This window comes from Hipposideros armiger, unplaced genomic scaffold (assembly GCF_001890085.2).
Source record: "Hipposideros armiger isolate ML-2016 unplaced genomic scaffold, ASM189008v1 scaffold_199, whole genome shotgun sequence".
Taxonomy (NCBI): domain Eukaryota; kingdom Metazoa; phylum Chordata; class Mammalia; order Chiroptera; family Hipposideridae; genus Hipposideros; species Hipposideros armiger.
Genome location: NW_017731549.1, coordinates 305,091 through 329,853, shown reverse-complemented (window position 1 = coordinate 329,853; position 24,763 = coordinate 305,091). Strand labels below are relative to the sequence as shown.

At 40.7% G+C, this 24,763-nt stretch overlaps 1 long non-coding RNA gene across 1 annotated transcript in view; it reads left to right on the top strand.

Annotated features, from left to right (window-relative positions):
* LOC109388490 (uncharacterized) overlaps positions 1 to 24,763 on the top strand; it is a 249,315-nt gene that overhangs the window by 148,669 nt on the left and 75,883 nt on the right. The gene's annotated exons all lie outside the window — the stretch shown is intronic.

The following is a 24,763-nucleotide window of genomic DNA, read 5'->3' as shown; positions in this document are numbered from 1 at the left end:
AAGCGATGTCCTCCACAACTAGACTGAAGAACAAAAGGACAGCAACTTGTCTGTTCCCCTTCCCCCAATTCCCCAATAAAAATCTTAAAAAAAAATACATTGCCTTCCTCCTCTTGCCGGGACACAATACTTGGCCAGCAGACCACACTCTGATTTTCAGCAGCTCTCCTTTTAAAAAAGTGTTTTGTGCAGGGCATAACCAGCATGGCCATGTGGACTGGCCTTTGCTTGTTCTTTTTCACCATCATTACCTTCGCCGGTTCATACACATGGCCTTGTGGAAAAGACAGATGCAGAGGGAGACACACTTACCACAGTTTTAAGTGCTACAGTTCAGAGTGAGTACAGGTACTGTGTGGGCAAAGGAGGACACCTCGCTCGGGCTCATGGGGGCAGAAATGGTTTCCAGAGATGATGTCTGAGCTGAGCTCTGAAGGACAAGTAGAAATCTGCCAGATAAAAGGCCTGAGGTTAGCAGTTAAAAGTGTACTCAAGGCACAGAGATATTAAAGATGACGGTAATCATTTCTTCCCAACAGTGTTCCCTTTATTCTCCCCCCACCTCCAACCTTGCCCTTCTTCAATGCTTTCTCTACACAACAGCTCACTGGCTTTCCGAAGTACAACTTTGATCATGTCACCATGCCAACGACTCTACAATACGTCCCCTTTGTCTTCAGTATGGAGTCCAGACTGTCTGATACAGCAAACACACCATCCTTTACCTGACTCTGCCAGCCGTTCTCTTCTCTCTGTTCCTACTCCCCTCATGCCTTCTACTCTCCCGCAGTTCAAAGGGGCTATACGCCCTCATCTTTAATATCTCTGTGCCTTGAATGTCCTTTCTACTCTTAATCTCAGGACTCTTTATCTGGCAGATTTCTACTTGTCCTTCAGAGCTCAGCTCAGACATGGCCTCTGGGAAGCATTTATGCCCCCAAGGGCCTGAAGGAGCTGTCCCCTTGTGCCCACACAGTACCTGTAACTCACTCTGAACTGTAGCACGTAAAACTGTGGTACGTGTCTGCCTCTGCATCTGCCTTTCCCCAAGCTGGTCAACATCTCCAGGACAGAAGCAGCATCTTATTTACTACTGTAACCTAGGGTCCTTCCATAATACTCAACTCAGCTGGCAGCTGGCAACATAATTTATTATTGGCTATGTGAGAATCGTTCAGTTAACTTTTCCAGAAAATGTGAAGTTTAGGGATCAGGGAAGAAGAGTGGGAAGGGAACCGCTTTCTTTCTGGCTTTAAGACATTCAGTGTCTCTGTGACTTCTCAGAGAGGGTCCTGATCCACAGACTTCTTCTTTCTCATTCTGGGATGGGATTGGAATTTGAACTATTTTCTCACACCTGCTTCAGTGGTGTTCAGTAACTCTAAAGGAATGTATCAAGTAAGCAAGGAGTAATCCAGGAGGAATAACTCTGATAGTGTTATTCCAAAAGGGTCTGCATTTGGAAATGAATGAAATCTGAACTCATCCTTATAATGTCTCACACAGCCCTAAAATCAGGGACTGTGGCAAGGGGAAGGCCTGCAGGTGGGGTGGCTGTTGATATTTCAAACACTACATTTTGGAATTTTCAGACATTCCTTTCAGCAGGAGAATTATTGCCCACAACAGAGTACTGGGTCCCTGCGGGGCTTCACTTAGTTCTCCAGAGCCAGAAGATGCCTTTTTTTGGCCGTAGTAAAGATACGGATATATGGAAACAGTGTCCACTCAAATCCCTTATGATTCCCTCTTCATATCTGAACCCCTCAGGATGATCCTCCTCTCAATTATGTTTAAAACCTACCCTCTGTCCTTCTGAGGGGAGAAATCAGCCACCATGAAACAGAATGAGTGTAACTGCCTCATGTCCTCTGCTCTGCAAAGACTATAGTACCAACAACATGACCTGTGAGATGATAGAAAGATATTGGAACCTGTTATGGGTACACGGGAGAGAAAGCATCTCGTTCAGGTCTTTCTTTTTTGCCTTCATATCTCATAAGTTGTAGTTTTTTGTTTTTGTTTTTTTTCTTTCTTACCATATGTTCTCCATAGAACAAGGGGCAACCAACTTTTTCTGTGAAGGGACCAGTAGTAAATATGTTAGGGTTGTCTGGCCATAATAGTCTCTGTTGTAGCTATTCAGTTCTGCGGCTGTGGTACAAAAGCAGCCATGGAAGACGTGTAAATGAACGGGCGTGGTGTGTTCCCATAAAACGGTATTTACGGATGTTGAAACTGGAACTTCATATAATTTTATCATGTCGTGAAATATTATTCTCCTTTTGATTTTCTCTCCCCAGTCATTTAGAAATGTGAAATCCATTCTGACTTCACAGACGGTGCAAAAACAGGTGGCGAGCCGGATTAAGCCTGTGGGCTGTAATTTGTTGGCCCCTGCATTAGAATGTCAACTGGGGAGCGAACAGGGTCGGATTTGTGCTTTCAGCCCATTTGTCTCGAAAAGTGAATGTGCTTCTGAATCATCTGGCAGGTCTGTTAAAAGGCAGGTTCTGTTGTGAGATTCTGCATTTCTAACGAGCTACCAGGTGCTGCTGCTGCTGCGAGGTATGATCTATGGACCACACCTTGAGCAGCAAGGCTTTCAAAGTTCACATGGTTGGATCCATCCATGGAAGAGGGCCTGGATTGGCGAGAGACTGGGTAATGGTAGAGAGGAGAATGGTAAAGATTAATTGGCTTTTTGTAATGGTCTGAGAGTGGGTTCATGAGGGCCCCTACGAAGGCAGAGACAGTGAGAGGTTGAAGAGGGGCAGGTAAATAGGACTTTTGGGAGGTTGGCTCAGCTGGACTTGGTTGCGAGACGACTTGAAAACTGAGAGGGAGGGAGAAGATGAGGGGGACTCCAAGGTTTTGTTGGGCAGCGGTACCTTTAGCAGAGATCCCAGCGATCGGTGTGGGACCAGGCACAGAGTAGATGATTAATAAGTATGTATTGAATAAATAGAGAGGCAGGGAGAAGATCAGATTCGGTTGGAAGGTGATGGGAGAGGGAAAGGTGATGACCTCAGTCTGGGGTAGTTTGAATTGGATTCGGCAGAAACCAAAAGAAAGTAGAAAACAACAGGTCATATTTTGAAGGCAGAGTGCTGTGTGACCCCTACTGGTCTGGGAATGGGTTGTTCTCCACGCACTGAGAGCTACACCTAGACCAATGGCACTCCTAGCTGGGAAGGGTATAAACGGTGCTGAAAACCTCCTCTTCTTAAAGACCAAAAGTGGGCTGGGGACATTTGTCACCTTGCAAATGTTCTTATGTATATGTTTCACTTTGTTCTTATTTTATAATAGGACTTCTACTACACAAATCCACTGAGGAGTCAGAATTCGTTTGCAAATTCTGCAGAATTTTAAAGCTCTGGCCTAAGAATCAACTTAGTGTGAAAATTATACCACATGGCCTGTTGTCTCAGGTTTTGTCATCCCTTATGTCTAATGTAATGATGACACTAAAGATCTTTCATATATCAAAGGAACTGGCTCTTCACATGATATCATGTAGTGCTTTCTCAGATGAAACAGGTTTTTGTTCTTTTTTTTTTTTTAAAAAAAAACCCAACTTTTACCTTTCAAACTCTGGTGAGAAAGAATTTACCTGAATTTTCGGGTGATCTGTTTGTCATTGGCCTTAAAACAAAAACAAAAACAAATCCCCAAGCAATACCCAGCAATGTTTATTTATTTTATTTATTTATTTTATTTTTATAGCTGAGCCATCCTGCCACCTGTTGGCAGCTCAGCGGCAGCTTAGCTTGGTCTGGGACTCGAACCATTGTTGCTCAGAGCTCACACTCTTGAGTGAGCTCTTAATCAACTGAGCTACTCGGCCAGCTCTGATACCCAGTGATGTTTAATCAACAACCTCCTACGTCTCTCTCTGTCTTTAGTCTCTCCCTCTTTTAATCAATTTTATACACTGTTGCCCAATTAATGTTTCTGAAGCATTTCCTCAATTCTCTTACCTCCTTGTTCATTAAGCTTAAATTAATCTCTATATTCCACAAATGAACTCCGGGCTCTTCAGTCTGCTTTTCAATATGCACCATCCCTTGATTTCCATATATGTTTCCAAAAGATTTCCTATTACTCACTTTCACCCATCCCACCCAGTGACCAAATCAAACTCACTGCTTTCTCACAGGTCCTTTCCTTCTTGCCTTGGGGCTATGGTGTAGGCTCTTCTGCCCACCCCAACTCTCATCACACATGTCTGAGTCCTACCGTCCTTTGAGATCCAGATAGATTTTCCCTTCTCCATGAAGCCTTTCTCATTTCTAGATTAGAAATAACATTAAAAAAATTTTTTTTTGAACTTCCAAAGCTTTTCACTTGTGCAGCAGGGTATAGCAGAAAAGGTATAGATTTTCAGAGTGTAAGCTTCAGGCAGGAGCTCCCATTATTACTCGTCACGTTGTCCCCAGTGCCTAAGCAAGTGCCTACCACATAGCAGGTGCCGAATAACTATTTACTGAATGAATGAATGAATGAATGAATGAGTGAATGAGTGAGTGAATAAACAAAGGTATGTGTTTACTTCAATTCAGTGGTACTGCAAATGCCTAGGACAAGAGAGGTGCTTAATAAATTAGCTTCCTTTCCCTTTATTCCTTTTTTTAATGGAAGTTGTAAATTTCAAATATGTTTACTTCTACAGTGCTTGGAACCTAGTGGGAGAGGAAAGGAACGTAAATCTATTGAACACTTACTGTCTGTCAGGGACTGCACTGGGTGCCCTGTATTCACATTTCATGTTAATCTTCTATAAGAATTCTATCAGGTAGATGTTATTCTTTCTACTTTATTGATGGAGAAGCTAAAGTTCAGAGAAACCCATCCAAGGTCACAGATGTGGGCAGAGCTGGATTTTAAAGCCAAGCTGGTCTGACTCCAAAACTCATGCCCTTAACGACCTTTTATACCAGTATGGGTTATGAGCTGGTAAATCACAAAGCAGGATGCAAAACCATGTTTACCTGACTTGAAAAATCCACATTCTTACCACAGTATTGTGATGCCTCTCACTAGGTCATTGCATAGCAAGGGCTTCGTGAATAAATGTTAAATTAATTAATTAATTTAAAAATAAACAAGTACATCAGCTTAAAAGTAATGAGTTAGTAATGGGGAAAAAAAACAAATTTGATACAGAAGTAATGAATTAAGAATAAGCCACTCTCCTACTAAGAATCATGAGGTTGCAATGATGCTGGTTGGCACAGGAGCAACAACTGCTTTTGCTCAAAGAACAAAGTTAGCTACAAAATGGAAATGAGCCCCCACTGATGATAGTCCCTTGCTGCCATCACAGGGGTCGAGAAGTTCTGCTGCGATCAATGAACCTACATTTTTAATTACAATCCCTGCCATGCCATTTTAGTCTCTAGTCTATAGCTGCAGCTAAAACCTTGTAGTTTTGAGCTGTCCCCCGTAGCATATCTCAGACTATGGTAATACCAGCTACAGTGGAAAGTTTCAAGTCAAAAGCTTCTTGGACCCACCGCTTCAGGCTATTCAAATTGCAAAATTAAGTTAGGGGTAGAAGAACGTTCAGATGAGAAACTATTGAGAACATCAAATCATTCACATGCCATCGCTGTGAGTTATCATGCCATAAAAGATACATAACAGTGATTCTACCATCAAAAATGTCTTCTAAAATTTTGAAGGCTGTGTCCCACTCAATGTGTGACCTTGAAAAGTTGCTTAACCTCTGTAAGCCTCAGCTGTCAATTTGGGACAACAGTGAATGCCTTAAATAATAAGAAGACAAGCATATATAGCATTTAGCACCATGTTGAATAAGGGTTTTTAATTAGTAATCTCATGCTGCACTTACCATACTACTTTCAGCACATTTGGGAATTTCTCACCTAGAGACACTGACAATTGGAATTAATCATGATATTGAAAAGATTCTGGTATATATTTTATTTGCAGCACTATTATAGGGAACTAATATCCTGAGAGTCTCTTTCACGTGTGTGTGGCCATTCTCAAATACTTTAGAGACACCTCAGTGTCCCTTTTAAGTATTTGCAACACATTGTCTATGAGTTATGATTAATTTGGATCTGATTTGTATAGGAATAAATTCTAATTCTCACCATTAATAAAATAATAATAAAAGTTACCTTTTGTCAGACAGCGGGTAAATGTTCAGTATGTATCATCATAATTTAATTCTTACTGCATATCTGTAGGGTAAAGATTATCATCCTCACTTACAGATGTACAACTTGGACTTAGATTAGGTCATTGATTGCCCGACATCATAGGTAGTGATGGGCAGAACTGTGATGCAAGCCTGGATAGCCTGACTCCAAAGCATGCATTCTTTCCATTGGGCTGCACAGCTGTGGCACAGTGTTGGGGAATTGGGGGAGGGGAATAGCCAAGTTGTTGTCCTTTAATCTTAGTTGTGGAGAGCACAGCTAGCTCATCTCCAAGTCCAGTTGCCATCCGGCTGCCCATTGGCAGCTCAGGGCAGCTCAGCTCAAGGTGCCGTGTTCAATCTTTGTTGCGGGTGGGCGTAGCCCGCCATCCCATGCGCGAGTTGAACCGGCAACTTTGTTAGGAGCATGTGCTCTCACCAGCTGAGCCATCCTGCCACCTGTTGGCAGCTCAGCAGCAGCTCAGCTCGGGTGCAGCTCACTGGCCCATGTGGGAATCGATTCAGCTCACGCTCTTAACCAACTGAGGCACTCAGCCGGCCCAACTGTGGCACTCTTAAACACGTGGTCGTGATCCAACATATTCATCCCATTAATTGGTATGATGTGAGATAGCAGCATAAACCTCTCTGCTAAGGGGTCTAACACAGGGATCAGCAAAACATGGTTCTTTAAGGATTGAATCCCTTAGAAGGGGTCACAAATGAGTAAATAGGGCTTACAGTGTGAAAAGGGCCTGACTGATGTGTGTATTGGGAGGGACTGGATTAGGTAAGACGTTGGAGGAGGTGGTGAGGCCTTTGCTGAGTTCTGAAGAATGAGGAGGCGCTATTAGTCAAGCGAGTGGGCGGGGCAGGCGTGGGAGAGAAGGCACCGCATATGGGAAGCTCTGTAGGGAGAGAGACAGATGCACATTTGGAGACCTGCCAGTGTTTAACATGTTTGGAATAATAGAGAAAGGGAGACAGAGTGGAGAGCATGAAGCTTTGGGGTGAAGTTAAGGACGTTGGACTTGATCAGAGTGTGTATTTATATTGATTCAGGATGGGATTTAGTTTAGGGAATACGAGGGGGACAAGGGAGTTACAGTGAGGTGAAAGTCATGGGCCAGGGAGGCCAGGCTAGATGGAAAACTGAATGAAGGCTGGAGGAGGCTGATAATTTGAAACTATGACTCAGAAGAGACTGGGCATCCACCTCGCCAGACTCTCACTGCTCCGTGTGTCACATCCTGGCCCACAGTGGAAGTGAAACTGTACGATCACGTAGGAGACACTGTTCAATGGCTTATTATTATTATTTATCTTTCCATCCGGTTGTAACCGAGGACTTCTAACATAAGAACAGTTTCTGAACCCTGTTTATTCAAAATCTTCACTAGTTTTTCACAAGAATTAGTCCTTGCTACAAACTATGGAGTTGTGCTCACTTCAGCAGCACATATAACTAAAATTGAGACTGTGGAGTTGAGCCAAGGTGAATTCCTGACAGCCTGAGTGAGATTGAAACACCAGAGGCACATATGATCCAGAGGGAGGTGACTTGACAAGAACTGAATGAAGAATAACCTTCGCTTCAGAGGCATATGGCTTTTATTTGGGGAGGACAACTCCCCAGGGTTCACTAGAACTTTATGATAAGGAGAGCAATGATGTTTTGGTTGCAAATGAAGGGGAATTACCTGGTGATGCTACCACATCCTCTAGAGCAGGAAAAAACAGCTTCACAAATGGGTGGTCTTTTGCCAGTCAAGTAAAACACAAGAGAACCCCTAAACTATTAGCTAAGGGGAATGCTGTGGGTCCAATTTGTTTTCACTCCTTATAACTTATTGTTTATATTTTATTCCTTTTGAGTTCCTAGACTTGGAGGATGTAGCAGTTTGGCACCTGGTTGACTTAGTTACATTTGTTGCACTTGTACTCCTATGGAGAGAGCTTATATTGTGCCCAATGCAATTCTAAGGACTTTCTATATCAACTCATTTAATTCTTCTATAATTCTACAAGGTGGGTACGATTATTATCATCACCTCCAGTTTACAGATGCAGAAACTGATGCAGGGTAATATGCCCATGATGAAACAGCTATTGCATAGAGTTGAAGTTTGAACCCAGGAAGTTTGGCTCCAGAAGATGTTTGAAGCCTGGAGTTTCTAAGTTTTAATGTGAAGTAGAAACACTAGGGAAGTGTGTTAAAATGCAGAATCCCAGGCTGCATTCTCAGAGATTCTGATTTAATATGTCTGGGAGGGGCCCAGATATTTACATTTTAAAAAGTGCCCTGTATGCTTATGATGTAGGTATGTGTTCCTCAGACCACGCTTAGAGAAACACTGCTCTAAACCATAATGTTAGCCTGTCTCCTGTTACTGTTGTTGAAAGTCTGTTTGTCTCCTGCCTGTTTCTTCCTATCCCAGTATACTGTTCAGTGCAAAGAAAAACAATAATGTGAAAATAAATGACATTTTGAGGATCATCTATCTAACCATTCATCATTTATCTGTCTATCTAGATAGCTTACAACATTGGTTCTGTCTACATACATAAATCAGTTTGAGTGAAGGTAGTTTTAAATCAAGTTTTAAAAATACTATATGATTCCAAGTACCTCTTTGGACTAAAATTTTAGCCATTTCTTTCCATGCCCCAGAGACCCATTCAAAAATAAATTTGTGATGACTCTAAGACGGGACAGTCCTCTATACTTTTTTTACTGGATCTTTTTTGCAATAAAAAGGTGACATTCTTTTAAAGTTCTAGTGTTGGAGTGAGAACTAATGTTTGTTGTTGTGTGCCAGTCATTTTATAATGTCCTTTTAATGTATGTAACTATGTTGTGAGAATGTGAACTGACCTGTGGCATCTTTTCATTCATTCAAGAATGTGTAGCGTTTCATTTCTTCTGAGTTTTACTATACTTCTGTTAACTCTCTGCCATAATTCTTACACAATTGTGGTAAATGCTGTCAGAGTAGAACGAATATTGACATCAATGTGAAAATGATCGGTTGAAAGGTATGATTTGGAATCTCGTTTTTCTTTCTGAAATCAAGAAGCATCTATTTTTCAGTCTTACCGCTATCTAAATTTGGGTATTCAGAAAGCATATGTTTTTAGGTTAAAACTAAAATTCACATTTACTTGACAGAAAAAGAGAAAACAGGTTTATTTAATCAGAAAATCCTCACTAGTTACAATTGAGCCCTCTAAACTGAATAAAGGTCCCAGACAGACTTGTCCTCTCTCTTAAGGCCAATGCCCTTGGATCGATAGCGGAGGACAGCTGTCCCGGACCAACTCCTGCCCACACCCTAACGTACTGAGTGAGAGAAATGGTGTGACAGACAGGTTTTGCTTGGAAACAGATGAGAGACGGGGACTGGATGAGCTAGAGACTACAGCAAAGACATCTTAACGAGGGCAGGAGAGGCTCAGAATGCTCAGTGCACCAGAGGGCTCCGCCACGAGAGACTGAAAGGAAAAGAGGAGCTCTGAGTGAAGGAATTGTGAATCCCTTTGCATATTCTCTTATTCTCCAGGGGACTCGCAGTCCTGTGTTGTAATCAGCCTGTCCTCAGACGCTGCTTTTCCCTCCTTGCCTTTCTGCATGGGACCCTGTTCCACAACGTTCTGCACTTCCGGGCCTCGGCACCGATGAAGGGCCACTCAGTTTTCCTCATTTTCCACCTGAAGCTTTGTACTGTTTGGGCAGCCTGGGTAGATCTAACCTAACTCATAAACTTTTCCTGTAAGGATACAATTATGTTTATTTGTTCTTTCACATTAGACTGAGGGTGTGTGGTAGAAATAAACACTTTTCAGAAAGAAATAACTGACTCTGCTTCTGGCCTAGACACAGAAAAGGGATCAAGTGTACCCTTCACCCAGAAATAACAGAATAAATATATATTAAAAAATTGGCAAAATATAAGAAACAAAGGCAATGAAGAATGGTGATACCCGAGAGATGGAGCTAAAATAAAGTAAGCACTATAATTGCACTGATTTACTGCCTTAAATAAGTTTCTAGGTTGCTGTGCAGACACGGGGAACCCAACGGGGGGCCAGTGGGCCTTATAGGTTGAGGAGATGGGAGTGAGAGGCTGGAGAGACAAAGGCAGTTAGAGTTTGCAGGGCAGCGCTCTGGAGAGAAGCTGCAGAGAAGAGAAGCTCAGAAACCTGAGGAGGCCCTTCAAGTTTTAAACACATTTAAAAATGTTGAAAACTACTCTTGGCAGTGGAAAGAACTTCCCAGGAAGGTTAGAAAATAGGTTCCAGGAGCTCACATAGGGCTGGGAATAGTGCCTGTTCCCAACCAGCCAAATTGGAAAACGTATAATTCATAGGGCATGGGATAGCATACTCAGAAGAATATTGCCTCAACAATGGGGAATAATTAGCCATAGACTAAATGGTGCTCTGGACCTGCCTAATGAATCTTAGAAACAGGATTTGAAAGGGTCAAATTGTTTCCTAGTAATGTAATCGTGTCTCAGAACAAAACTAAAAAAAAAAAACATTTATAGGGATGCAAAAATATTCAGTACCCACCAAGGTAAAACACAAAATGTCTAGCATCTATTAAGAAGTTACCAGGCATGCAAAGAAGTGAAAAGATATGACCTGTACTGAGGACACCAAATCAGAACTGACATAGATGTCAGAATTAGCAGACAAGGACATTAAAACAGTTATAATAACTGTATTTCATGGACTAAGAGCTAGAGGAAAGATGCTGAGAACTGGACGATAAAAACGGTCCAAACTGAACTTACAGGGCCAAAAACTATAATTTCTCAGGTTAAAAAAAAAACACTGTATGGGATTAATAGCTGATTAAACATTACAAAAGAAAAGATTAGTGAATTAGAAGACATTGCAATAGAAAGTATCCAAAATGAAAGATAAAGACAAAAGGAATAAAAGGTAAATAGAGCATCAGTAAACTATGGGACACTTCAAAAGCTGAAAATATGCATCGTTTACCTATTAGAATGGCTAAAATTAAGAAGACTGAGAACACCAAATATTGGAAGTTTCTTAAAAGCAATATGATCTGGCCAGTCTACTTATAGGTATTTGCCCAAGAGGAATGAAGCTTATGTCCACAGAAAGAATTGTTAATGAGTTTTCATAGAAGCTTTATCTGTAATAGCCCAACCTGGAAACAGCCCAAATGTCCATCAACAGGAGAATAGATGGTATATAGTATCGATCCATTTGTATGGTCTATCCATAAAATGAACACTACTCCAATAAAAGGAAAGAAGGTAGACAAAAAACCCCCACAAAACCAAGAGTAAATATGATTCCATTTATTTAAAATTCTAGAAAGTGGAAAATAATCTATAGTAACAGAAAACAGATTAGTGGTTGTTTGAGTCCAGGGCATAAGTCCGAGGATAGCAGGTAATGGTGATAATGAGGGATTAAAGAAGGGCATAGGAAACTTTTTGGATAGTGGATATATGTATTTTCTTGGTTGTATTTATGGTTTTGTGGATATATATATATATATATATATATATATATATATATATATACATATATATATATATATATATATATGGATATATATATGTCAAATTTAACAAATTGTACACTTTAAATTTGTGTTATTTATTGCATACCAGCTATACATATAATAAAGCTATTTTTTAAAAAGAAATAACTTTTCCCAAACTCTGAACCATGTATCTTGTATAGAAGACTCTAGAATCACTTAAAAATAAGATAAAATGGAAAATGTTAGTTCCTCAATAATTGCTAAGAGAGGCCTTTCCTTCAAGTCAAAACCCATGGTCTGGAGCACTGAGGAAGGGCATGAGGCAGAATCTCTAGGCTCTGCAAACTTAAGCTTTCCACTGGGTCAGTACCCCCAAGACAATCCCAGGGCCGTCTTGAAGGGAACAGTGACTGAGGCTACAGAACTGAGTAAATGTTGTGCCAGGAGGGAGGAGACAGGAATAGACCAGAGACAAAATGGAGAGGGTTGGGAACTTGAGAGGAACATCAGTCAGGGTGCCACATGGGAAGGACTATCCCAGTCTGAAGGTCAGCGAGAGGAAGCCAGAGGGCTGAAGGAGATTAAACAGAGGTGGAAAGAGGCAAATGCAGGCTCAAGCAAAACTGGGAGCCTCTGGTGAGTCACCCCTTTGGACTTCCTTTGGTCAATGTTTAATGCACTCTGCTGGAGTGAGGCAAAACCTGGATGCAAAAGAAATGCACTCACTCAACTGTTATAAGACATTACATTATTTATAAACATCATTTTCTTTTATTGGTTATGGCAACATACAAATTGAAACCATTGATGGATGTGGTGGGAAAGAAAAGGAACCCAAAATTTGTTTAAACATCAGTTGAAGAAGGTCCTCAGAAAGTGGGTTTTTGGAACTATCTCAGCAAGGTATTTTCCATTGGTCTGGGCTATGAAATAGATGACTTTTTAGTTTATATGCCAGTTAGCATTTGGCAAAAGTGTGCAGTTCGCTGTGATGGAGATTTTATTAGTAATGCCTTATATTTGCATAGCATTTTACAATTCATAAAATTCTTTCACATATGTTTTATCTTGCTCAGGTAGAGATCCTATTTTTATTACAGTGATTATTATGCCGATAAAGATTAAAGTTATTAATTTATACCAAATAAGTTAGGTTTAGAAATAATCAAAACAGAACTTTTAGTAAGGAACTTTAGTAATAATTAAACCTGCACTGTCCAATACAGTAGCCGCTAGCTACATGTTTAAGTTTAAAATGATTAAAATTAAATAAAATAAAAAATCCAGTTCTTCGGTCGTAGTACCACATTTCATATGCTGCTATAACTAGGGACTATCATATTGGATAGAACCAATATAGAACATTTTCTTCTTTGCAGAAAGTTTTATTGAACAGTACTGGCCTAGACAAGTTCCCTCCCATTCGCAGGGGCTGAAAACCCATTTGTTAAATTAATTTGAGGCCCAGAGAGATGAAATGATTTACACAGTCACACAAGAAGAGTCCGTAAATGAACCCAAATCTCCCAAGTTCCATGAGAGTGATCATTTTGGCACCTCACTCCAACCAACTTTTACTTGTATGTCTGCTCTTGCCTAAGAGAGGGTTAGATACTACTCCAAACTGGCAAATAATCAAACAATCATTTAGTTTCTCATTCGTATTCTACACTTATATTTGAAGTTAGTCCAGAAACTTCACTTCAAACAAGATAATGATGTCACACTCTAAAGGCCTGATCTGGAGAAAGCTTGGGAGCTTTCCAGTTTCCCTCCTCTGTCCTTTTATATCGTCCCTGTACAATCCACTCTACTCCATGCTGGGACCAGACAGTTTGTTCTTAAGTTAACAGAAAAACAGGCAGAGCTGCCTCCTTTTAAAGTGTCCCCAGAGCACCAGGTGGTAAAGAGCTCAGAGTTTCAAAGGTTGCTCAGCAGGGCTTTGAAAATTAAAGAGAGCCAGATGAAATGTGGGAAAAGCATGCAATTACATTGGAGAAGGTGCAACCTTTCAACTGGGTGAATTCTTGATGAGACAGCAAAGTGAGTCGTTAAACAGTAGGCTGTCAATGAAGCTGAGACCCAGATTTGGCTTGGATCAGCTGCAATGCCAATAATTCAACCACCCAAAAAACCCATGGGTAGACTCTTGGTGAATCCTTGGACTTGTTCGTATTACCTGAAAATAGGTAAAGAAAGGAGAACCTATATGTTGAAGGGTTGCTGATGAAATTCAATGGCTCTTGAAAAAAACAACCCATGATGCAGGGTCCTTTTGGTTAATACTTTATAGGCCCTTTAATAGTCTCAGGGAAAAATGGTCACTTCCACATTTGAGTTTTGGTAAAAGTTGTTTTTTTCTAGACCCCTGTTAAATTTCCTCCAGCTTTTGGCAGAAATTGCCTGGACTCTGCTGGAGCGCTGGCTGACGTGTTACATCTTCCAGGGTGCAACAACTGTTCTATCGAATTCTGGGAGAGCAGCCTATTTTTGTTACCAGACGCGAGAGGATGCGTGACATGTCATTAACCTTCAGAACTGGCTCTGCACAAGAGTATTGTCAACAGATGGCGATTCTGATTCTCTCTCTCTCTCCTCTCTCCCTGCCTTCCTCCCCCAGCCCCAGGATATCTTCTGGCATAGAATGCTCATTGGTTTCAAAGGGAAATTTGTGTGTTGAAATAGATATTGTGGAATGTGGAACAGAGGCTGGAGCAAGGTTTCTTATATTTATAATTGAGGATTACAGAAAATAAATGGGCGGGATAAACCATGAATGGTGTTCATCTGCAAAGACAGGCCTAACAGCAGTGAAACGAACATCTGTGCTCAGAGTTGGGCTGTTGGGCCTCAGGGAAGGATAGCTGGGCATTGGATAAAAGAGTTCAGAGTCAGCATCGGACTTACAACTTGGGTCTAGCCATCTCACTTTTAAAGCTCTCATTTCACCGTTTTCAGTGTTATCAGTAGAAGTCAACAGTAATTAGGACATTGATCATCAGTCAACCCCCCACCCCCAAAAAAATGTATCCTTGAAAAGAAGAAGTTGATTGATTCATTCAGCAAATATGTTTAGGGTGTTTACCATATACTGAGCACTATGCTAGGCTCTAGGGATAAAACAAGAAATAAACCTAAATGCATGCCTGGAGGAGGCAGACCAGCAAACAGATGATTATAATACAGCTCTAATAATGAAGTTCCCATGGAAACACATGTGAAAAAGGGATTGCTGTACAACCTATGACATGGGGATGCCATGGGATGCAATTCCAGAGAACACGAAGAACCTTGTGGTAAATGTGTCACATCTTCCCAAAGCACCAATTCTATTTGATTGGAAATTTAAGCTGTTGATCTTAAAACTTGTTCAAAAGTAGAAATAAATTTTCAAATAATTTTCATTCATTTCACCCAAGTACTCATTCTCCTAACGAAGACTTCTATGAAACAGTTGAAGGTCACTGGTCTAGCACATAATTATCAGCTTTTTGCACAGGAGTCACAAAAGCCATGAGAGGCCCTTTCAGTGTCACTTTGCCCTCAGGGTTGGAGGTATCAGCATTATACTACTTATATTCATATAGCACCACATAGCTTACAAAGTGCATTCAATGGATTTTGCACCACACAGTAAACCAGCGTACCATCACCACAGAAGCGATGAGGGAATTGAAGATCTGCGAGATTAATTCATTTCAGTGAAAGTCACAGAGCTGGCAAGGGACAGAATCAGCGTTCACCTTGAGTGTCCTGACACCAAATCCATTATTCTTCCTACTAAATCATACTGCCCCTCTTTCCAATAATTCAAAAAGGACCTAGGTCAAGGGTCTCTAGTCTTTTTGTGGCTCCTATCCATTTTCTCGCGACGTCTTTGGGAAGGGAAAATAAAAGGGGGAAGGAGCAGACCCTGGGTTATGCTGACATGAGCTCCTGAGAGGCTGGGTGAGACAGTGCTTGGCTTACTATCTGAAAACCTTAGGAAAAATGGCATAGAAATGAATGGAGAGGGAGCTTGGTTAAGCAGGGAGTATAGGGGTAACAATGTAGGGAGAGATCATAAAAGACTTCAAGATCTGTGGCTAGATTTTGGTTCACTGGTTAGATGACCTTGATGAGCGTTCGCACTCCTTGTCCCCTGTTGATGCCTCATGATCTTGGTTTGCTGTTTTGACGTTTCCATCCATCAAAATGAAAGTACAGTACCATATACACTGCTGACGGTGCTGATGTTTTGGAAGGCTATAACATCAGGAAAATGTTTAAGTTTCCTCATCTTAAATTAGGTAACCTGGAAGCACCACGGACCATGCTGATGCTTCCTGAAAAACAAGCAAGACTAAGACGCATATTATTTGGCAGTGCTAAATTCCTGAACTGCTTATATATGTTTCGCATGCACCTTTGTCATCAGAGTAAACAAGGCATTTGCTTATAGTTGCAGATTTGATTAAAACCATACACTCTGTTTTAAGATTTAAAAATTAAATGGCTGAGACTAAGAAGTAACAAACTGGAGGAAGCTGCAGCATGCCTGCCAATTATTGTTGGCAGGAAATGGGATGACTCATCCTGAACATGTGCTTTTGCTTGGGACAGTGGGGGCAAGATGAAAATGCTCAACGTATTGAATGTGGTGGACATTTTTGTCATTCAGTCTGTAGGAGGCTGTTGAAATGCAACCACAAGCTAATAAAAATGAAAAAGTGACCCAATACTTTCGTGTGAGGAAACTGATGATAAACATTAAGCAAAAGACATGGACTGTTTCAAAACAATCAACAGACACGCTGTGTACTAAAAGAGACTGAATGTGATGGATTCCAGGAAAGTCCAGTTGGAGAAATTCCAGAAATTAGGAAGGAACCATAGTGGGCAATGGAGCCATGACTCGTTGCCAAAATGGAGGGCATAGGAGTGGTTGCTAGGGAGAAGTAAAAAAGTGTAGTAAAACCTTGGATTGTGAGTAAATTGTTTTGCGAGTATTCCACAAGATGAGCAAACATTTCTAATGCATTTTAACGTGGTAAATGAGCAATGTCTTGCAATCTGAGTAGTTTGTTTCTGAAACAAATTATGCTCACAAACCAAGGTATTACTGTATTTTGGTTGCAGGAGAATGGGTATATTTCTAAAGTTCTTTCCAATGTGACCCTATAGGATACCATCTCCTGTCTGGTATCTTATAGTGTAAAAAAATCTGACAAATAGAAAGGGGGAAAAGGTATTAATTTGGTTTAAACTCCATGAACTGGCCCAGACTACTAAGAAACTTAAAAGGACTAAGAGGCATGTGAGGGGACAGGGTATATGGGAAATCTCTGTACTTTCCACTCAATATTGCTGTGAATTTAAAACTGCTCTAAAAAAAAACCACTAAAGGACTCAGAGATGTTGACAAAGTCTGTGATCAAGGTAATTCTGGTTTGGCCAGAGGACATTAACTGAAGCTCAGATTTGATACCTAACTGGTTCTGTCACCTGGGGTAAGTTTGCCCTTCTGGGCCTGTGTTTTTGTGTCTATTAATGAGAAGGTTCCTTAGATTGTCTTCAAGGTCTTTTTCAGCTGGAAAATGCCATGATTTATGTGAGGAGAAATACCTGCTTCCATGCAACAGCCTCAGAGGAAAGCACAGTTTTGCTAGCAGATAAATACTTTGAGTCAGTTTGCCATTCCCCTAGGGAGATCTGCACTGTTATTACAGGTTGGCAATAACAGGTGTGCTGTTGGGGGTGGGGCATGAACTGAAGGAAATGATTATTGTGAATGGGGAAACAGGATCTAGATGGAGAGGATTAGTCATGAAGGTTGCGCTGGGGATCATTTTTCACTGTAACCTTAGCTATACTGTCTACAGGGAGATGGTCGGCTTGCATTTTCTCATTCAATGTGCAGTCCAGAAAACATTTATTCAGTTGAGCCTCCCTTTATGAAAAGGTGCCACATTAGTCCAGATGGTGAAAGGAAAACCCTAGAGGTGGGTGACTGGTGCCTGTGGATGTGGCACATTCTCCCCCTTCAAGGCATACGTCCTTTCCCTGCATTCGTCCCTTATACCACCACAAAGAACACTGCAGGAAAATGATGCAGCGTGAAGTAACACCAAAGCACAGGAGCCTTTTGGAAACAAATCCTCACAGCAATCTTGGACGGTCTCTAAATATTCTCCCAGTTCATTCACTCAAACATTAGAGCATCTGTTCGTGAGCCAGCAGAGCTTTTCATTCGGAATCATGACACTCTGCAGGCAGTTACGCTGAAGGAAATCTTTTATCTCAGCTTTCAAAAAGCTCCATTAGAGGGATCCTTTTTTTTTCTTTTCTTTTCAAAACAGGCCTCTGCTTATTTTGGAGGAGGTATGTTCTTGACAAGTGCTCTTCCCAAACTCAGGGCATTGTAATTCAACCCCAAGTAACTTGACCAGCTTTTGACATTATCAGATTGGAGAGCGGAGCACTTTTGCCTGAGGCTCCGGTCACAAAGGTGAAGGTTAAGAGCAGAGCTCTCAGCGGGTCCTCATCTCCTCCCAAAGGCTCATTTCAATTTTTATGTTAGAGCTGCATGTAGAGACCTATCGGATAACACAAGAAACAGATGTTGGTTTCTTGACTCAAATCTCCAAGGTTTCAGAATATATGAATAGTGGTATTTGTGGGACATTTATCTCATAGTCCCTGGGATGGTCTTGATTTCAGATCATTTTTTGGCCTTCAATATTTGAAAATGTGCTTTTTTTTTACATTAGTGTTTCTCAAAGTTTAGTGCACACTAGAATCATCGGAGGGTGCTTATTAAAAATAAAGATTCACATTGTCCCAGAGATTCTGATTCGAAAGAGCTGAGATGGGGGCCAGATATTTTCATTGATGTTTAAATCTTTTTATTGAGTTGTCACATACACTTGAAGTACACGGTTCGGTGAATTTTTTTTTTCTTTAATATTTTGTTGGGGAGTTGGGGCAGGGAACAGCGTTGGGGAATCAGGGAAGTGGAACAGACAAGTTGCTGTCCTTTTGTTCTTCAGTCTAGTTGTGGAGGATGTCGCTTCACTGGCCCTTGTTGGTATTATCATTGCGCTCTTCCCAGGTGAGGCAGATCATTCGCCAGCTATTGGAAAGCCGTTCACAGCAGCTCCTGGCAACTCACGAAAGCTCACGCCAGCTGCCAGCCAGCCCCACTGCAGCCTACACCATCGCCGGTGACTCACAGCAGCCCAGCTCCAGGTGGAGCTGTTGTTCACCATCTTAGCTGTAGGGGGCGCAGCGTCACTGGCCCTCATGTGGGATCCGAAGCAGGATCCTGCTGCTCAGAGCTGGTGTCCCACGCCAACTGCTAACCAACACGCCACTTGGCCAGCCCCAGTGAATTTTTTAAGATTTTGTTTTATCAGATCAGCTTTAGGTTTACAGCACAATTGAGAGTGAGTTAGAGATTTCCCATATACCCCTGTCCCCACACATGCATAGCCTCCCTCATTATCAGCATCACTCACCAGAGTGGTGCATGTTTTACCAAGGATGACCCCACACTGACACACAATCACTCAAAGTCCAGAGTTTACCTTAGGGTTAACTCTTGGTGTTGTACATTCTACGGTTTTGGACAAATGTATAGTGACATGTATGCATCAATAGAATACACAGAGTATTTTCACGGCCTTAAAAATCCTGTGTTCTGCCTATTCATCTCCCCACCCCCTAACCCCTGGCAACCTCTTATCTTTCTATTCTTTTCATAATTTTACCTTTTCCAGAATGTCATATAGTTGGAATCATATAGTATGTAGCCGTTTCAGATTGGCTTCTCTCACTTAATAATATGCATTTAAGACCTCTTTATATATTTTTTCTTCATGTTCTGATGGCTCATTTCTTTTTAGCAGTGAATAATGTTCCAATTGCTGGATGTAGTACAGTTTATCCATTCACTTATTGAAGGCCATCTTGGTTGCTTCCAAGTTTTGGCAATCACAAATAAAGCTGCTGTAAACATCCACGTGCAGATTTCTGTGTGGACATAAGTTTTCAGTTCCTTTGGGTAAATACCAAAGTGCTTGATTGCTGGATTGTATGGTAAGCCTATGTTTCATTTTTTTAAGAAGCCACCAAACTGTCTTCCAAAGTATCTGTACCATTTCGCATTCCTACCAGCAATGAATAAAAGTTCCTGTTGCTCCACATCCAGCATTTGATTTTGCCAGTGTTCTGGATGTTGATCATTCTAATAGGCGGATAGTGGTATCTCATTTTAATTCGTGTTTTTCTGATGACATATGATGTGGAGTATCTTTTCATATGCTTACATGCTATGTGGATATCTTCTTTGGTGAGTTGTCTATTGAGGTCTTTGGCCCATTTTTTAATTAGGATTTTATGTCCTTATTATTAAGTTTTAAGAGTTCCTTGTATATTTTGGATAATGGTCCTTTATCAGATATGTCTTTTGCAAGTATTTTCTCCCAGTCTGTGGTTTGTCTTCTAATTCTTTTGATATTGCCTTTTGAAGAACACAAGTTTTTAATTTTAATGAAGTCCAGCTTATCAATTATTTCTTTCATGGATCATAGCTTTGACACTGTATGTAAAAAGGCATCACCATACTTGGTGCAGCTGCCACCTGTGAGTCTCTCTTCCAGTAAGCTGGGACCCCTGTCTGTCTCTCCAATCCTGAGGGGAACCGTTTCTCCTGTGTCCCCCACTTTCTTATGGATCCAAGAAGAGTAATTGATTTTTCAGTCTGTCCAGCTTTTTACTTGTTGTTAGGATGAAGCAGCAACTTCCAAGCTCCTTACAAGGAGAACCAGAAAGCAGAAGTTGCCTAGTGCAATGAATTTTTACGTGTACACACATCTGTGTAGCCACCACCCACATAAAGCTGTGGAATGTTCCAACACCCCAGCATGTTTGCTCATGCCCCTTCCCAGGCCAACCCTACTGACCCCACCCTTCCTTGACAAAACTACCATTTTAATGATTCCAAGGGTCTAAATTTTTAACCGGCTGCTGAAATGATCCAGATACATATGCTTTTCTTCATCTTTTGAAAATCAGTGGATGCAGTACCATGGTCAGGAAAAAACTTACCTGAAGTTCTGAGACTGGAACTGTAGGAATAGTCACATAATGCATAAACTTAACATCCCTGTCAAATTAACCTTCCCCAGAGATTTAGGAAAACCCCAAGTCCAGAGGAGGCTGACAGCCACATAAAGGGATGCCCAGAATGAGACAGATGAAAAAGGAAACTGTAGCCCCATTTAGCTAGATTGTAATTTTCCTGTCATGATGCTAGGGTAGTCAGTGGTTTCTCATGAAAACAATCTTGAGAGTAGGGACTTTTACTGTCTGTCAAGTGCTGCTATCTAGGCAAAGGGTGTTTTGATTCCACAAAACTTGTTTCTTTCCCTAGACATAGTAATAGTTAATATTGTTTGATCATCTTAAATTATTATTCCCATATTCAGTAGAGGGTGAGCTTTCTCAAAGTCACTAGTAGGTGACAGATGAGCTTTGAACCCAACCCTAATCTCACCCAGATTGTAATTATTTAGCTTTTGTGCCTGACTGTTTTCCTAAAGAAATACAATCATTTAGTTCTTAGCTTGGTGTAACTGATGTCTTGAGATTATACAACTCCTTGGTTTTCATTTAAGCCTTTTGATGGATAATTTGAAGGTCTAAGTATTCATGCCCATGAGAAGACATATCTCCTACCAGGAGATAGATAGCTTCCAACTAGATTCATAAATTGGCATGCTGGTTTATACATCAGAATCGTGTGAGTTTGGTCAATGAAAAAATGAGCTCCTATATGGCAGACCAGCTCTATATATCAAGATAAAAATTAAGTTTCAGAACTTGAAAACCAAAGGATAATAGCTGACCCAGAATAATTTTGCCATGGTATTACCAGCAAACTCAGCTCTATTTCCTAATCAGTTTTATTTCCCTATGCTTTATAGCCCCAGAATAGTTTCTGTCCTCAAAAAAGTTATACATTCAATTTTTCTTACCTTACTTGAAAATCTCAAAGAATGATTCAAGAGAAAAATTTTCTTTCTTTGTTGTAAAATATATATACAATGATGGCAGCTATTAATATCGAAAAGTCTGGTCCCACTGTTGTATGGGTTGTATCATAAATTTTAGTGAAAACAAAATCACCTCAAGAATATTTTCCCAGGCAGGCCTAATTTTCTTCAGAAATGAGAGTCACAGGTGCCAAAATTTCCATTCATAAATAATTCCCCTTTCTTTTGCTTATGCATAGTGAACAAAATCCAAGTATACTCTCATAAATGGCTGACCAATAAGTCTTCTTTTGCCTTGCAATCACATTTTGGCACACAGCACATCTGGTGCTTTTTAGATATGTCTGTCATCACTCACAGAGAAGGAACAAATGCCCTTTTCACTTTAACATCTTCCCTTAGTTTCAACCTTGAACTCCATCTATAGGATCTGGCATCCATGAGTGTAAAGGGCAGTTTGACCTCAATGCCAGCAATAATTTTATAGCATGGGGATATTAATTCTTATGGGCCTATCAAGGTTAAGATAAATGCACTCTTGTGGCCTGTGAAGCAAAGTAACAAGGACGTAGAGGCTACCATATCCATTTAGAATTTATTTAGCCATCTAGCTATTATTCCACTAGAATATAGGTTCTCCATAAGTATAGGAATTTTTATCTTTTTTGATCACTCAGTGTCCTGTAATATCTGGTATATAGTAAGTGCTCAGTAAATATTTATTGAATAAATTGATCTATTCTCCCACCCACTCACCCATCCATTCATCCATCTATTTATTTATGCATCCATCCATCCATCCATCCATCCATCCATCCATCCATCCATCTATCCCATGTTTAGGACCCCATCTCAGCTAAGGTAATATATCTTTAGGTGTACAGAAGGAAAAATATTGGCTTTCCTTAGGTGACTAAAAAGCAGCTCCCCTGCCCTGCCATTTTATATAGCTCGAGTTCAAATAAGTACTGAAGTTTATCAGACTGCTGCATTATTTTCTTTATTTAACCATCCTGTTGCCCAAGAAAATAAATTGTTATTCTTCTGACATAGATTATTTAAGCCACTGTATATTTGCTAAACAGCAGTTCTTGGTAAACTTTCACTCTGTAGTACCAGTTTCTTCTTTTAATTTCAGCTTTCATTCATTAAAACATCAATTCATCTGTTTTTATTCAATAATCAAGGGAGTTGTTTACCCCTAAAATGAGTTTGATTTACCAATAGGATAGACAAGTCATGAACAGAGGAATTAATCCTTAAAAAACCATATTTCCAATGGGTGGCTATTTAAGATCAGTGGGATTAAAGGAAGGATGGGAAGGTAATGGCAGAGGAAACTTTGCGCACTTAAGGTCCCATCCAGCTTCCCCTGCCTGCTGAGCAGTGATGGTAGTGATTCCACGAGGTCTGACAATTAAGTTTGTGAACTTGCCACTGTGCGTTTACTTTGGCAGCACTATACAAACAGCTCGGTAAGGTTTCATACCTTAGTATATCAGTGTCTCACAGCTATGTTCACGTCGATGTGTGTCGGTGTCTTGCTGACTGGCATTCATTATTGTTGCATTTTTGTGTGCCATCACAAGAATATCTGAGCTTGAAGTAAAGCAACAAACAAACATTAAATTTTTTGTGAAACTTGGCAAGAGTGGAAGTGAAATCAAGGACATGTTAGTCCAAGTTTATGGGGATAGTGCCATGAAGAAAACAGCAGTATACAAATGGATAAAAAGTTTTCCTAAGGGGAGAGAACGCATCACTGATGAATAGAGGTCAGGGTGGCCAGTAATGAGGAAAGCTGATGAAAATGTTGCAAAATTTCATCAAATTGTGTGTCAAAATCTTTGGCAGACTGTGAGAAGTATAACAGACCAAGTAAGTGAAACAGGAAAATCTGAACTGAAAATCTTGGCATGAGAAAGGTGTGTGCAAAAATGGCCCTAAAGGAGCTCACTGATGGACAAAAGCAAAGGAGAGTCAAAGATTGCCAAGACCTTTTGGAGAGGCAAGGTGATGTTTTGGGCCATGTTATCACTGGTAATGAAACATGGGTGTATCAATGTCCCTGATACAAAGCGTCAAAGTGCACGATGGAAGTCAGACAATTCTCCACGACCAAGAAAATTCCGTCAGTCCAAATCAAGAGTCAAAATGATGTTGTTAACCTTTTTTGATACCAGAGGAATTATTCATTATGAATTTGTACCAACTGGACAAACAGTTAACCAAGTTTACTATTTGGAAGTGCTGAAAAGACTGCGTAAAAAAGTTAGACGAAAAAGACCTGAACTTTTCACCAACAATTCATGGCTTTTGCATCACGACAATGCACCAGCTCACACGGCACTGTCTGTGAGGGAGTTTTTAGCCAGTAAACAAATAACTGTATTGGAACACCCTCCCTACTCACCTAATCTAGCCCCCAGTGACTTCTTTCTTTACCCAAAGATAAAGGAAATATTAAAATGAAGACATTTTAATAACATTCAGAACATCAAGGGTAATATGACAACTGCTCTGATGGCCTTTCCAGCAAGAGTTCCAAAGTTGCTTTGAAGGGTGGACTAGATGTTGGCCTCAGTGCATAGCTTCCTAAGGGGAGTACTTCAAAAGTGATCATAGTAATATTCAGCAATGAGTTTTTAGCACATTTTCTAGGATGAGTTTGCGAACTTTATTGTCAGGCCTCGTATTTCCTCTCTGTCAGGTCTGGTCAAAAGCAAGTAGATAGAGATAGATTGCCTGTGTCTGGATCTGGGTCTCCATAGGACAGTTTTGATCATTATCTGTCTTAGCACTCACCTCATAACTTCAACCCCATCACTTCCTCTCTGGTGTATTTTTTGTCAAGTCTTATTGCCTGGGAGCTCTAGGATACAACTCTAACACATGCCACCTTGTATTGTTGAATCCTATGCAGACTGGGAAAGTGAGCATTTTCTCAGATGTACTAAATGATTCTGCTTTGAGCAAACTGAAAGTGCCCAAGGCTAGACAAGGGTAACAGGAGTTCGGTAACTCCATGCT